The sequence below is a fragment of the Oratosquilla oratoria genome, chromosome 14 (assembly GCF_046742065.1).
Source record: "Oratosquilla oratoria isolate Oo_2021 chromosome 14, ASM4674206v1, whole genome shotgun sequence".
Taxonomy (NCBI): Eukaryota; Metazoa; Arthropoda; class Malacostraca; order Stomatopoda; family Squillidae; genus Oratosquilla; species Oratosquilla oratoria.
Window position 1 is genome coordinate 62,330,755 of NC_134790.1, and position 17,500 is coordinate 62,348,254.

Sequence of the window (17,500 nt, forward strand, 5' to 3'; positions counted from 1 at the left end):
AGAATATGCTTGAAAGAGAATTCCTGCCACGCTTCACGTATATATATATATATATATATATATATATATATATATATATATATATATATATATATATATCAACCACAATACGCTTTAATTCTAAGTCATCAATATCGAGAGACTCGAGGAGGCTAACATGCAGAAATTGAAACGTGGTACAGCCTAGGACTCGAACCTGTGCTATCACGTGACAAGTTTTAGTGAATTAACCGATTGCGCAATCGGTTAAGTCACTAACACTTGTCACGTGCTAGCGCGGATTCCAGTCCTTGGCTGTACCACGTTTCAATCTCAGCATGTTGGCTTCCTCGAGTCTCTCTTGATGTTCATGGCTTAGAATTAAAATGTATTGTGGTTGATAATAATGTATATCTCATCATTGGGACCCATTCAGTGTTGTACAAATATATATATATACATATACATATAAACATATATATATATATATATATATATATATATATATATATATATATATATATATATATATATATATATATATAGTACATGCATATTTATACATAATCATACATATTTACCTACAATTAGGTAAATATACACAACCACACATACACATGATTTTTCAAGCAGCAGCTACAGCATTATGTGGTTGCAGGGTCACACAGGGATTTCCGTTACTTTCCCTGTTTCACAGAAGAAAAAGGAAAACACTCTTTGGAGGCCTTAAGGTTTAAGACGCCACCTGTGCCCGTGTCTTCTACACTGTAGCAGTGCCTTCCCAGTTCAGGAAACCTCGAGTCATAGATAACAAGTTTCCGTTCTAGATGACTTCGTTGTTCTTCTCGCTTGGCCAGAAGGAAGACCACCATAGCATGAGGCATGAGGACACCCTTCCCCCTACCCCACCACCGCTACCGATGAGACTCGGCACACAACTACAAACTTGGGGCCAGCACCTCTTCCTCCTCGGCTTTTGTAAATTCTTCTGTTTGCCCAATCAGAATTCGATCAACTTTCGCGAAGTTTATTATCAAACAAGTGTATATATTTCCATGACATCCGCGTGTGGCTGAATGTCCATATGTGTATTGACAAATAAAATGTAGTTCATATACATAGACACATACGTGCATACAAACATTCACAATCATACACACTTGCACATCCAAAATACCGCAATATACATTCATAAAATACCACGTCTGGGGTTAAAAGCTGCTCAGGAGCATGCACCTGATACTTTAGGGTTTATATGGTGCGCCCCTACAGACCAGAACCACACATCATTTTGTTTGTGATAGAGGAAATATCTGTCATAGAGAAATGATGCCACTTTATTATACTGCGACTGTCCCTCCGTTATGCTGACTCCCCCACTCTTAATACTGTCCTGTAGCACTTCTTTAAATATTCCTTTTTCGCCGAACCCTATGGTAAGGGAGAAAGAATACTACCACCGAGTATTCCCATTTGAGACGTAAAAGGACATTCCTAAAAAAAAAAAAAAAAAAAAAAAAAAAAAGTATAAGGAGGTCTGAGAATTCTCCAGCCAGAATCCTAAGGTTTGGGTCTTTTAATATGCGTGAATGAGGTACAGATGAGAGTAAAAGGGAAGAGATAGGCAATATGTTTGTGAGATGATGTGTTGTCACTGAGTGAAACTAAGTTGAAAGGGAGGGGTGAGTTTGAGTTTAGGAGTAAAACTGGAAAGGAGTCAGGAGTGAAGAGAGGACGAGTGAGAGAGGGGGCTATACTAGTAAGTGAAGATAGGTAAGCGTGTGGTGAAGTGAAAGGAGGTTTCTTCAAGGTTAATGTAGATGAAGGTGAAACTGGCAAGGGAGATATGGGTTTTTGTAAGTGCATATTGGCCTGGTAGTGAGAAGAGTGGAGAGAAAAGGGAGCCTTTTTGGATAGATTTAAATGAGTGCATTGAGGGTTTAGGGAGAAGTGTCAATGTAATGGTATTGAGATATCTCAATGCCAGGTTGGGGGCGAACCAATAGACGGAGTGGTTGGGTAAAGTGGAGTTCCAGGAAAAAAAATCGTAGTGGAGACATGATGGTGGAGATGTGTCTAGAGAGTTCATGATAGCAAACACAGTGTTTAGGGAGAAAGCCAAGCATAAGTACACATGGGAGGGGATGGTGGAAGGGTGGCGTTCATGGACTACATAGTGGTAACCAGGACAATAGTAGGAAGAGTTAAGGATATACATGTTCTAAGGAGGGAGAGAGGGGGAATATCTGATAATTTTTTGGAAGGTAAACTGAGAGTGGATGATAGATGGGGAAACAAGAATAGAAAAGAAAGTAGGGAGGTGCTTAGAAGATGGAGGGATGGTAATGGAAGAGATGGCAATAAGAGGAAGATGGGGAGAGTATTTTAGGGAGTTAGTAAATGTGAAGGACGATAGGGGGGGGAAAGGTAGTTGCAGTGGGAAGCGCTAAGAAAATAACACTAATGAGTGAGGAAGATGGAGAAATGAGAAAATATGAGGTGAAGGCACTTATTAAAATGATGAGAGCAGGCAAGGCATCTGGGTTAGATGGTTGTCATGGGGAGTGTCTAAAAAGGGAGGTACAGTGATGGTGGACTGGCTGGTGAGGTTGTTTAATGTTTGTCTAAAAAGGGTAGAGTGCCGGAGGACTGGAGTGCCTGTATAGTTCCGCTTTAAAAGGGAAAAGCGGACACGTATGAGTGTAGTAGTTTCAGAAGGATCAGTTTGTTGAGTGTAGTTGGGAAGGCTTATGGGAGGGTTTTAATTGAGAGGATTAGGAGAGGAACAGAGGGAATAATCGGTGAAGAACAGTGTGGGGTTAGGACAGGTAGGGGTTGCGTGGATCAGATTTTTGTGGTAAGGTAAAACTGTGAGAAAGCTTTATGAAAAGGTAAGGATATTTTTGGGCCTTTGTGTATTTAGAAAAAGCTTATGACAAGGTAGACAGAAAGGTACTGTGGGAGGTATTGTAAATATATGGGATAGGAGGAAAGCTGTTAAGAGCATTCAAGAATTTTTACGAGAGTTGTATAGCTTGTGTTAGAATTAGAAATTGAGATAGAGTGGTTTGAGGTAAAGTTGGGAGTTCGCCTGGAATGTGTTATGTCGTGTTGGCTGTTCAATTTATGCGTGAATGGGGTGGTGCGAGAGGTAAACGCAAGGGTAATGGGTCGGGGATTGGAGATGGTTAAAGAAAATGGAGAAAAGTTGGAGATAAACCAGTTGTTGTTCGCTGATGACACAGCACTTGTGACAGGATCAGTGGAAGGACTAAGGAAGTTAGTAATGAAGTTTGGGAAGTTGTGCGAAAGAAGGAAGTTGAAAATAAATGTGGCAAAAGAAAGGTGATGAGATGTACAAGGGGAGAGGATGGCAGCAAAATTGAAGTGAGTATTAAGGGAGAGAGACTACAAGAAATGGATAGCTTTAGATATTTGGTGCGAATGTGGCAGGAAAGGCAAGAGTGGAGGTGGAGGTAGAATGTAGATTGAGAGAAGCGAGTAAATGTCTCGGTGGATTAAAAAGTGTAATGAGAAATAGACATTTGGTAATGGATGCTGTGAGGAGATTGTAAGGAGTGATTGTGCCGACAGCACTATATGGAGCAGAAACATGGAACATAAGAGAGAAAGAGAGAAAGAGTATAAATATGTTTAAGATGAAATGCCTGAGAAGCATGGTAGGAGTTACTAGGCTGAGAAACGAGTAGGTGAGGAGGAGAGTGGTTGCAGAAAGAGAGTTGGGAGATAGGGTTGGTGAAAGAGCATTGGGATGGTTTGGACACATGGAAAGAATGTGTGCAGAAAGATTATTAAAAGAAGTGTGGAGGGCAGAGGTGGAGGGAGTGAACATGAGGGAGTGACCAAGGATGATATGGATCGATGGGGTAAAAGGGGCATTGGGAAAGAGGGGAATGTCTGTTAAGGAGGGAAGGAAATAGACAGAAGATAGGGGTGAGTGAAGAATGGTTGTGTATGGATGATGCTCTGATGCATGGGAGGGTGTGGGGGACGGGGATGAGGATGTGTAAATGATACTTTGACACAGCCAGGAGGAATTTCTCCCCGTCTTCTCTTTTTTTCTGCATGAGGGGACGGAGAGGGCGGGGTCACCGATTAAGTCAAGTGGCCTTGCTGTGGATGTGCTGTGTCTTGCTGCATTGCTTCTGATCCTAGGCAGTGGGCGAGATGCAGAGATGACCCGTCATCCAGGAGGAGCAAAAAAAAAAAAAAAAAAAAAAAGAAGGAGGGAAGGGTGGTGAATGAGAGTGAAGTATGTAAAGATGAAACGGGTGGGAGTGGATTTATGCCTTTGACTTTGGCTACCTCCTTTGTAAGGGGGAAAAAGACGTTGGTTTATGTATGCATGTACATTCATAAAAACAGACAAGCAAAGAAAAGAAAAAAGATAGATACACACGAGCACACATATACGCATACACGCACACACGCACGCACATACACATTCATACACGACTCGGTGGCGCGGTTGTTATAGTCTCCGACTGTCACTACGGCGGTCCGGGTTCGAATCCTCCCCAGGGCTGTAATGATTTCTGTATCGCTGCGTTTCGAGTCGTTACTCCAACTCTCGTGGCCGGGGAGTTGGGTGTGCGTGTAAGGTCACATCATTACCCATAGATCGGTCTGCGCTCTCTTCCGGGAGGGAAATAGCTGTCGATCACGAGTCCAGCACGTGATCCAACGACCATGGTGAGTCACAGACATACACACACATATGCAAATACATGTATATGAGCACAAACACGCACGTACATATAGAAAGTGAGAGAACTGATACAGGTAAGATGCTAGTTAATTTTGCAAATATAAAACATGAATATAATGAAGACAACCTCCCAAATGCATACAGGTTGTAAATGGAATTGGAAAAGTCCAAATGAAACAACAAAAACGAAACAAGACTTCACATTACGAGATGAGAGCAACAGCTGAGAGGAATAATCTAGTCTTTTAGAAAAAATAAACCTTGTTCAAGTTAAATATCATAACATACATATACGCGCGCACACATACACAAACACACAAACACGCACACACACACACACATACACACGATATAATTATGAGCTCTGAGTTCACATCTGGGAGGATATTAGTTGTTGATCACAAGTCTACCTCATGATGCATGACCATGGTGAGTCACACACACACACACACACACACACACACACACACACACACACACACACACACACACACACACGACTCAATGGTGCGGTGGTAGCGATCGCGGCTGCCACTACGGCGATCCGGGTTCGAATCCCGCCCATGGCTGAAATAATTTCAGTATCGCTGAGCTGTGAGTCGTTACTCCAACTGTCGTGGGCGGAAAATTGTGTGTGTGTGTGTGCGTGTAAGGTCACATCATTACCCATAGATCGGTCACATATGAGCTCTGACCTCTCTTCCGGGAGGGTAATAGCTGTCGATCATTAGTCCAACACGTGATCCAAGATCATGGTGAAACACACACACACACACACACACACACACATACACGAGGGTGTGGGATGTTACATGCAGATGATACAAAACTGTTAAAGAAAGTGAGTACTGAAACGGACAATTACCTACTGCAGAGATTTGAACAGGGTTTGGGGATGGAGTCAGAAGTGGGAAGTGGACTTCAACATTGAGAAAAGTAGCATAATGCAATTCGGAAAAAGTAAAAGAAAAAAGATATCAGGACAATATGAAATTGGTGCAAAGGAAGCAAAGAAAGTGGGATCTGAAAAAGACCTGGGAGTAATCATCACAAAGGATATGTCTCCTGACAAGAATATAAACAAAGTTGTTGGCGAAACCTATAACATGCTAAGATTAATAAAAGCGGCTTTTACTTACTTGGACGAAGAAATGGTGAAGAAAATACTAGTCACACTGATAAGGCTAAGACTGGAGTAGGCAGCGACACTATGGTCACCCAGTGCTAAAAAGAATATATGGAAAATTGAGAGAATCCAGAGAGCAGCTACGAAAATGGTCCCAACACTTTCAAAATTGTCATATGAAGATAGGTTGTCAAAACTAAAATTACCGGCTCTAGACAAAGGAGAGAAAGAGGTGACTTGTTGGCCATCTACAGAATTATGAGAGGTCCTTGATAAAGAAGACTAACTAAATTGGGATAAGATAAACACAAGAGGACATGGAAGGAAGCTCAAAGAGAACAGTTATAGAAGAGACCTGAAAAAGAACAGCTTTCCCCACGGAGTGGTGGATGTATGGAACAAACTAGACGAAACAATAGTGTGTGCAAAAACAATACTCGAATTTAAGAACACTTTAGACACTTTAGAGACGGGACAGCACGAGCATAGCTCCCATTCTAGTAAGATACAACTAGGTAAATACAACTAGGTAAATAGGTGAAAACACACACACACACACACACACACACACACACACACACACACACACACACACACACACACACACACACACGTCGGAAAAAAATCGTCTCTCTGATGCCCATCTGCAAAACTTATTACAGTCCTCACTTTCATTTAGATGTGCAACCCCAAGGACTGGGACTCCGTCTCCATATCAAGGGGCGTAGGCACCGTAACTTACACTCTCTGGAAAGACGCAGAGTGCGTGGTGGTTTAACAGAGGTGTTCAAGTGGATCAAAAGCTTTAAAAAGGGCGACGCAAACAAGGTCATCATATTAAGACAACAGGGCAAGACTTGCAGTGATGGATTTAAATTAGACAGATTTAGATTTAAGAAGGAAATAAGCAAAATCTGGTTTACTAATAGGGTGGTCAACGAATGGAATTGACTTAGTAACCAGGGAATGAGTGCTGAAACTATCGGTTGTTTTAAGAAACGGTTAGACAACTTTATGGATGGGGATGACAGGTGGTGATGGACGTGGAACTGCCTATTGTAGGCCTTATGGTCTCTTGTAGTCTCATTCATTCTTATGTTTTTAAGATCTCTATCAACTTTGACTATTTTCATTCACTTTTTTCATCTAAAGTGACACAAACAATTAATTCAACAGACGACTTGGTGCGGACAGTTGTAGGTTTGGTAAGGTTAGGTTAGGTGAGGATAAGTTAGATTAGATAAGTGGGTTAGGTTACATCGGTTCAGATAGGTTTGGTTAGGTTAAGCAAATTAGATTAGGCTGGGTCAGGCTGGTGATAGAAAAAGTATAAAAAAGAATTTTAAAAATTAACAATTTTCCGCCTTTTCACTTCCCTGCTCACCAACAGTCTTACATACATACAGTCAGCAGTCCTGTATCATGATAGCCGTAATTCCTTTGTATCCTCACTATCGACCTCACAAAGGCCTTTCTATTGACAACATTCGAATAATGCATATGTACTATCAATTTCTTGTTCCAGGACCCTTTCAGGAGAGCATTCATTTATGTATAAATTTATATATTGATCCGTGTATTCCTATATATGTTTGTTTATATTTTAATTCATTTATCTATGTACTTATTGTTCAATATACTGCCAAATGTGAGCGCTGCAATCTCATTCATTTGTCTAGTGTCCTGTTGTCACCTGCCACCCAAGTGTCTGGTATCAGGGAGGACAAGAGAGCTTTATGACGTTTCTACGACGTCACAAAGACATCACTGTGACGCAATAGATTATGACGTCATATCGTACCGTCACATAGGAAATGAAAGAAACTAGACGCCATTGTAAGCTGAATCATGTCACAATCACGTAAATTCAATTGTGAAACATCATGTGCCTCAGGTTGTGGCGAAACTATGCAAGAGATCCCTTCTGCTTTAACGCCCGGGAGTCACGTGGCTCTGTTCGGCCACGTGAATCTCGTGGAAATAACATTCTGTATCGTCACACGTCTTTCTTGAAGTTAGCTGATGCCCCTTCATCAACTATCGAGTCTTCTCCGATGTAATGACACAATAAAATGAAAAAAAGTAGAAGTAAAAGTAAAATATATATTTCGTAATAGTATGGATTAAGCACGTAGTGTTGTTACCATTCCGTTGTTACTCCACACAGCTACGGTGCCTAGGTCTGGTACGTCAATCATTACTACCAAATTACTACGTAGTCTAATGTGTCAGCGCTCATGTTACGAACGGAGATTCCATGTGACGTGACTTGGCATACAAGAGCATCACACGGAAAAGGTTGTTTATCATGAGGAAAAATAATACAAATTAATAAGGCGGCTCCATTGATCCTCTCAGTGCGGAAGTATATCTCTTCTGAATAAAATCGACCTATGGTGATGATGATGATATAGTTCAACGTCACCCACTCCCCCATTATCGGGAGGCTAGGACGGTGCCCCTCACAGAGGGCTTTGTAGCGACTTATGGTACTGTTACAAAACCTTCCTCTTTGGAAATATGTTTCGCAACCGAATAAGGATGAGTCATGTGAGGGCAAAATGAAAGTAATATCACAATCAAATATAGATTTCTATTTCCTCTGAATAATAGCCTACTTACAAACTATGGTTAACACTGAACTAAACATATTTCGCACAAATTAAATCTCGAGTAACTAAAAGAGAAAAGGTCTGGCCGGGAGGGACAACGTGAGGACCTAACGGGCTCCCTGGCAAGGGAGACCACGATGCCACGGAGATCCAATGGGATCTCTCTGAGGAAGTTGACTGCGTGTTCTTTTTTTTTTTTTTTTTTTTTTTTCTTTTTTTTGTCCAAGCGGCCCTTAACGATTTTGGGACTAGCTTATAATTCATCACGTGGTGGGTTTTTTGTATTTCTGTGGATGTCTCATTTTTTAAATGGAAGATTGGAGGGTAAGGTAGTTTTTTTTTAGGGTGTTCTTTTGGTGGTTTCGGTCAGTGTTTGTTTTATAGTAGGGATCCTACTGGGAAGGAACAGATGAGGTGGGCCGCGAAGACCAACTGTTTTTGTCCGTCGTATGTGGCACTGTTTTCCCGCAGGCGGTCAAGAGCTGTGGCAGTGACTAAGGAGGTTTCCGATGAGGCTAAAATTTTGTTCGAGGTCGGGTACAGGAAGATGCATTGACTGAAGAACACCAGTTCCCTGTAGAAAATCCTCAACACATTTACGATCAACCCAGAGGTCCAGGCATAAGTTCTTCATCTGTGCCTCTTGAGTCTTGTAGACCCTTTTCTGGCGTTTCTTGGTAGGCTCACAAGATTCTTGCAACGATATGGCGTGCGATTCAGTGGATCGCACGCCATATCGTTGGGTGACTGTGACCAACCTAGCAGAATAATGATCGTAAATAATTTGATTCATCATCATCATCATAATGATGATGTTGATGATGATGATAATAATAATAATAACAATAATAATAATAATAATGATAATAATAATAATTCCAATAACCAACATATCCGTAAACCAAGCTAACTTGCTGTATCGATTGTTCCATCTTTCACATAAGTTGTTCGTGTGGGACTCATCTCGGATGGTTGCCTCGTGCACGTTCCAGATTTCTGGAAAAAACCGGGGAGGAATGCAACGGAGTTGGACTGTTCGGATCTCGTTGTCATCTTGCCGCCTTTGGCCACGTCGATAAGTGTCCGTTACGTATGTCCGATCGAAGTAGGTGACGAAAGGCTCCATGCCCTCTGCTGTGTTGTTTTTGAGGAAAATCATCCCATCAGAAACATCCTCGAGAGGAAGAAAATCTACGCTGTCTACCATACCACAGAACAACTTTATTCCTCATTTTCCTTCTAGACAGTTGCCAGTCCTAGCTCTTGTATTTTCCTCCATTATGACTGTGTCAGAGGACAGAAACAACAAAGATTGGCAATTTCTGTTCCGAGAATTGGTGTGATGGCTTGTAGAGTTACTTGTTCGAAGTCAAGCATAACGGTTAAAGGGTCTGGATACAGGTGGTATTCCGCACATTTCTGAAGAACTGACTTGAAAAGTTCCTCATAAATGTCTTGGGTCTTGTACTGCAGGAATGCATAAACAACGGAGACAGCAGTCAGTGTCTCCAAGATGAACACGAATGACATACAACTGTTTGAACTTGGGAAGAGCCATGACAAAATTTCCGACCATCATCCAGAGGTCTGATCTCGCTAACAGTCGCAGAGTCTGTACACAAGCAAAAGCATAAATACGGTTGTCACTGTCTGGACCATCGTCATATGTCGCGAATGGTTGTGGTTCTGGTCCACCAGTTGACGCCCATTCCCCTGAGATAACAAGTTCCTGTAATGAAACAGGGTCACGAGGTTGACTGGCGCGTTGGTGATGCCGAATGAGTCTTTTACAATGTTCTTGGGATACGAAATGATCCTCTGTTTCCACGGTCAAGACAGTTTGGACGTATATTTGATCAGGTCTATCTCGAGTGCTTTTCGCTAATTTTTTTTCATTTTAGATTTACATGTTGCTGCTTTAATAGCACTTTTTGGTGTCATTTATTCCTGTGTAATTTTTCCCGGTGCCATTTGTTTCCTTTTCAGACAGAAATTCAAACATATCTTACGGCAAGGTTGGACTCGCCTCACTAGTCTAACCACTCGTTCAAAGATAGGGTTGGATGGCAAAGGTTGGAATTTAAGCATTCCGTTGACTTGTGTAACCGTAGCTTTACCTTCCTCGACTTTCGCATTTACTCTGGCTGCAGTTGCCAAGTGACTATTCAGTGGGTGGAAGCCCCCTTTCCTCCTCCTCTTCCTCTTCCTCCTCCACAGCAAGAGAGGTAATGATATGAAGTTAATAAAGAAAACTGATCTCACGAGGAGGATGTTGTGTACATCGCTCTGTAAGCGCAAACCCAACACCCAGAAACAAACCTAATAGAAAATGAGACGACGCTGAATAAAGGAAAAGGGGAGGGGAGGGGGGAGGGGACAGAAGGCCACGAGGTCACGCGGGGTCACCGACAAATTGAAGGTCATAAGGTGAGGTCACCTAATAATTCAGCGTCGGTGCCCTTGACCTGCTCCTCCGCTGGCGCAGCATCACCCGATCTATTCATTTACTCGAATGAGTCAGAGTTCCCCCCCCCCCAACCACCACACTTCGCTACGGCGCGCAGCCCGAAAAGGACTAAAATAATTTGGCGGCAACCAGGGCAAAAGCAGTAAAGGACATTAAAAGGATCAACTAAAACCTTCCTCACTACTTTTTCATGCTACTCCTAAGAGACTTTCATTCCACTTAACCCTTCATTCCCTCTCTCCCCTTTTACCCTTGTCTTCATACTCCTTTCTTCCTTTTTCTCTCCACCATTCGCTTCAAGTTGCTCTATCTCGCTCGTCTTATATGAAAAAACAATTTGTATAAATTCACCATTAAGTTCTCTGACTGTCGCAAACTCTAAAAAAAAAAAACTACGCAGCGTTCCAAAATCTCGTTCACTGGAGATAAAAAAAGAAAAAGGAGAAAAAAATATTTGGGGGTTCAGATCCAGGTCTTCAGGATTAATAAAAGGAAACGATATTTTCAGAACTGAGAATATTTTCACATAAAATTCTAACCAGATGAGAATTAACGGCCTTAAAGCTGTCAGGACGTGGATTTGATAAAGAAAGTAGAGCCAATTTCGCCAATTGCGTAGCCAGCAAATAGAACGTACCCCCTATTGCAATGTCTGCACATTGATTAAATTATTCACCTCTGTTACATATGTTTAATTCCTTTTGTTTATTTCCTTACATACCTATTCTTAATTGGATTTGAACTTGTTATGATCCAAGAAACCTGTGAATATGTCTGACATTGTTACTCACAGTACAATATACATATATGTGTGTATATATATATATATATATATATATATATATATATAATATATATATATATATACACACACACACACACACACACACACACACACACACACACACACACACATCACATGGCGCAGTGGTTAGAGCTCTGGCCTGCCACTACGGAGGTCCGGGTTCGACCCTCGCCCGGGGCTGAAATAATATCAGTATCGCAGCGCTGAGGGGTGTTACTCCAACTCTCGTGGGCGGGGAGTTGGGGGTGTGTGTGTGTGCAAGGTCATAGCATTACCCATAGATCGGTCATACGAGCTCTGAGCTCTCTTCCGGGAGGGAAATAGCTGTCGATCACGAGTCCAACACGTGATCCAAAGACCAAGGTGAAAAATACAAACACACATATATATATATATATATATATATATATATATATGTGTGTGTGTGTGTGTGTGTGTGTGTGTGTGTGTGTGTGTGTGTGTGTGTGTGTGTGTGAGTGTGTGTGTGTGTGTTTGTCAGTGTTTTAACACTGAGAGTCACCACTGCGTCAAAACCTCTGACGATAATATGTCTTCGGATGGGTTAGCTGTCCAGATTCTGCTGCAGTGGGTAGGATGGAAAGGAGGGAGGGAGGGAGGGAGGGAGGGATGGAAGGAGCGGCCCCGGGTGGGACTATGGGGGTTCCATGGGCCAGAGGGGCGCCCTCAGCTTGCGACCCGGCTGCATTACGTTCCACAAGTGTATCACTGCAAACATCGCTCAGTGCAGCACATAAAAGGAATGAAAAAAGAATCGTGCACCTCATTTCCTATTTGCATTTCAATCAGGCAAATCCTTTGGCAACAAATGAATTCATTTCACAGAAATCAGAGGAAAAAATACTCTAAAAAAAGAAAAGAAAAAGAAAATCCCAATATCAGAGGAAAAATGTTCTCTCGATCAACCCCACCCCCGGTTCCACTGCGTCACTCTAGGCACATTCCATGGATACTGTTCTGGCAAATATCCAGACTACTTCACTCAGGTCCAGAAAAATATATATACATCCGAAAGAACACTGCTGAAACACAGTAATACTTAGCCAGAGACCTGCCCTTTCCTTGTTACAGCATGTGAAAAGGATATATAATCTTCGAGAGGTAAGTGTCTTGCATTCATGGCTTCATTAACTCTTTCCCTTTCATTGACAGTTTATACATTTATTCTGACCGACACCAGGCGAATTTATTCAGCCGAAGGGTCCAGAATAATGAATGAACGTTAGGCGCCACCAATCCGGCCAAAAGTGTTTCCCCAATTACCTTCTCCATCGATTCGAGGTCAGCTGCCTCCGAGGAAGAAGCAAGGTCGTCTACTCCATGCCAGGACTAACTCTACACGATGTCAACGCGTTCTAGAAATCAGCTTCCATTCGGTGACATTATTTACAGGTTTTGCTCACGTTAACTTCGAGCAATACCTACTTCTCAGCTGAGGGAATGGCCATGGAAGGAAAATGGACTGGGTCAATCGACTCCTCGTAACATGCTCTAATCGTTGTAAATATCTATCTTCAGAGTATCACCCGTACGAAATGATTTTGAATTAATCACTCAGAATTAACAGCTTTGTTGGGCTGAAGTTACGCGATACTTTTCGAAAATCTGGTACCCGTGTTGATTTGGATTGGTCCAAAGTTACAATCAGTCGACGACACAACATGGAAGACATTTTCGCTAGGACAATGTTTTACGAGCGTGCCATGTTACCGATGACCACCCTTTCTCATCACATACACGATGAAAATTTTCATTGTTATTTAAATATCAGAAAGTTTGAGATTGCAAATTTAATCTACAAATAGTTTTCATTTTGCCGATGACTGACCGAACACAGGCACATGTGACGCTCTTTTTTATGTGTGCGTATTATCAATATTTTTTTGATTTTTGTAAATGTGTGTATGAACTGTATTGTATGTAAAAAGTGGTGGGATACAGAACGAATAAACTAAGATATAATAGTCATGAAATCCCTATTTGGGGCCCTCGTATACCTTCCATTTGCATCAATGGCTCTCTTGAACTCTATCAGAAAATAAAAGTAAAAATAACATTGAATAAAATATCAATTAGAAAATAATTATTAATTTTGGGACTAGAATCATTTTCACGTTTCTCTCGTTTTGGCTCTTAGGGGATTTCTGTTTGAAGGAGACGACTCCTAGTGAAAATTCGTCAGAAACAATATTAACAGTCACATAATTTCTAAATTAATCATACTGATACGTCACTTAAATTTGCGCCCTGTACTTTCCTGTTTGAAATGTCTTATGATAAAGAACATACATACCATAGCACCACACACACACGTAGACACACACACACACGGCTCGATGGCGCAGTGGTAACGTTCACAACTGCTACCTCAGCAGTCCGAGTTCGAATCCCGCCCAGGGCTAAAATAATTTCAGTGTCGCTGCACTGCGAGCCGTTACTCCAAATCTCGTGGACAGGGATTTGTGTGTGTGTGTGTGTGTGTGTGTGTGTGTGTGTGTGTGTGTGTGTGTGTGTGTGTGTGTGTGTGTGAGGTCACAGCTTTACCCATAGATCTGTCATACATGAGCTTTGAGCTCTCATCCGGGAGGGTAGTAGCTGTAAGAGGCTGGTAGATTAAAGTAGACAAGTAGATAGAAGGGTAGGTGGAGAAAAATTAATTTTACGACTTAGATGTTTTGAAAACAATGACCGCTACGAAGTTGCAGAGTTGCATATTCTCGCTCACTGTCTAATGTTTGTAAACACAAGCTAGGGTATCGATATAGGTGCTGATGTTACAAACTGTTAACACTGAGCCACTTAGCTTCGTGACAAGATTGCTTGCGACAGTATAACATTCTTTCTGATTGGAGAAAAGGGTGGAGGAGGAGAGAAATTATTGGTGCGCGGAGGTAAAGTCACGCCCTTAAAGGGTGGCACTTATTTGTAACGGTCAAAGTTATTAGATGAATTAGAAAGTGACGTCGAAGCAGACTTGGCTTGGTGGGTGCAAAAGGATCCCAGGTGGGAATCCTCTGGTGTATCTAATACAGTAACGTTGTAGAAGAATTAATGAAGAAAATGAAGAATAGTTTAAGTTCAATTTTATTCCCCTTCATTTACTGAGTAATGGAATTTGACTAAGTTGGATGAAAGAGGCATGGGGCCTACACCTGAATGACTTACAATTATACAATGATGAAAAGGAAGTGAAGAAAGTTGAAAGTGAATGAAGAAATACAATATCACAGAAGGCATGAAAGTGTTGGTAGCAACAGAGTAACAGTAGCTGTCGATCACGTGTTCAACACGTGATCGAAGACCATGGTGAATTACACACACACACACACACACACACACACACACACACACACACACACACACACACACACACACACACAGACACAATACCGTATACAATTATTCTGTTGTTGAAAATTCAAAATATTTCAAAAATACACTAATTCCCTCATAATCAAAGTACATTTCTGTAAGCAATACTATATTGAAGACGCACAACGAAATTCATATTTGTATAATATTGTGATACACAGGTTGAACTGTCCCCAACAGTTGGGGATGTTCCGCCAAGCGCTCCCGAGCGCGATGTTGTGTGAGTGAATCAGAGGACGTACACTTAATCCTAACTTTAATGGAGGAAGCGCACCCAATTACTCTGGATACACAACGCATTCGACAAGCTGAACAAAATAGTCTGGGGGCCCCTCATTAGCTGAGTGATATAATTGGGTGGGAAAAAAATAAATATACGAGGCGTACATGCCCCTGGACAAGTAGTCTCTTCACATGAGCAGAAAACGTTGTCGGTGACGACCTGACGTCATGTCGCCTTCAATTGCCGACACCCGAAAAATGTGACGTAACGTCATTCATAAGCCACTAATCCCTGCAACAGGACACTGTATACTAGGATTTTTTAATTGCATTCATGGCAGGTCTAAGAAACTCGCACACAGGCATGCACCACAAGCACGCACGCAGCCGCACACACTCACACTCGCGCACGGATCCACCTTGATTTACGTACACAACACCCATTTGCATGAAGAGAGCCTCAGCTTAGAGACAGGAAATTGCATATCCATACCAACAAGCTAGGAGGGTGAACAGGGTTGGGGGGAGGGACACCGAAGGAGAGACAAAGGAAAGGTGGTCACTGGAAAAAGTGCAAAAGAAAATGGAGAACGAAAGGGTTTGAAGAAGGTGGGCAAAAAGGAAGAGGAAATAGAGGAAAATTATGAACTATGAAAGAGAGCACGAAAAGCAAAGAGAAGAAGGAAGAAAAATAGGAGGGGAGGGGGAGGAACAAAAGTAAGAGGAGAAGGATGAGGTGGACGAGAATATGTATATATATATATATATATATATATATATATATATATATATATATATATATATATATATATATATATATATATAGTTTTTAGAGCAAATTCTACTTCTTCCTTTGTAATCTCTGGTACACTACTAACGTCTACACATGAATTTACTGACTCAACTACGGTCTTCGACGAGTAAAGCTCTTGGTAAAATTCATCTACTCTTTTTACCATTTTGTCTCTACATTTAAATATTTCTCCATTTCTATCTTTCAATCATATCATTTGCTGTCTTCCTAAAGCATGTCTGCGTTCGGTCACTTTATACTCAGAAAGGGCAAAAGACTTACAAGATATGCTGAGTGATCTAAACAAGGAAAGTCTCAAAGTATGTTTAAAAATGAATAAAAGTAAAACCAAAGTAATGTTCAACACGAAAGTTCAAATTAAAGAGATTGTAATTGATAATGAGAGTCTTGAAGTTGAAAAGTATAATTATTTAGGCCAGATGGTGAAAGAGACGAAAGATCATGATAATGAAATAAAAAGACGCATTACAATTGGTTGGAAAGTGTTTGGTAAGAATAAAAAAATCCTGAGAGGCTCTCTACCTTTATGTTTGAAATGTAAAGTTTACAATCAATGTATTCTACCAGCAATAATTTACGGGTGTGAGACTTGGAAGCTGTCGAGGGCGATGGAAACAAAGCTAAGGACTGCACAGAGGAGAATGGAGAGATCAGTGATGGGAATAACGCTGAGAGACCGAAAGAGAGCAAGTTGGGTGAGAGAGCAGACTTGAGTGAAAGATATTGTAGAGGCAGTAAAAGAGAGGAAGTGGAATTGGGCAGGTAAGTTGGTGCGAACGAGTGATGAGCGATGGAGCAAGTGTGTTACTGAGTGGACGCCGCGAAATAGGAAGCGTGGAAAAGGGAGACCAGACAGAGGGTGGGGAGACGAGATCGAGAAGTTTGTAGGAGTGACGTGGCAGAGGATGGCACAATCGTGTGATTCATGAAATGCTATGATGGAAGCCTTTGTTCAGCAGTGGACTCAGGATGGCTGATTATGTATATATATATATATTTATATATATATATATGCAATAAAAACACTAGGAGCGTGTGTTCACAAATGCGTAAGTAACCACTAGGAAAAGTAAACTAACGAAGCAGAGCGCTTTCGTATAATTACATCTTCAGTGCAGATACAAAGAGGGAATTATATCTGCACTTGGAATTGTATCTGCACTGAAGATGTAATTATACGAAAGCGCTCTGGTTCGTTACTTTACTTTTCCTAGTGGTTAATTACGCATATATATATATATATATATATATATATATATATATATATATATATAAACAAAATATATATATATAGATATATATATATATATATATATATATATATATACGAGTATATGATATCTTATCAACCACATT

At 41.2% G+C, this 17,500-nt stretch overlaps 1 protein-coding gene and 1 pseudogene across 10 annotated transcripts in view; both read right to left on the minus strand.

Moving 5' to 3' along the window:
• LOC143032891 (receptor-type tyrosine-protein phosphatase kappa-like) overlaps nt 1–17,500 on the minus strand; it is a 984,894-nt gene that overhangs the window by 316,472 nt on the left and 650,922 nt on the right. The window lies entirely within an intron of this gene.
• On the minus strand, nt 8,631–10,129 carry LOC143032894 (uncharacterized; annotated as a pseudogene).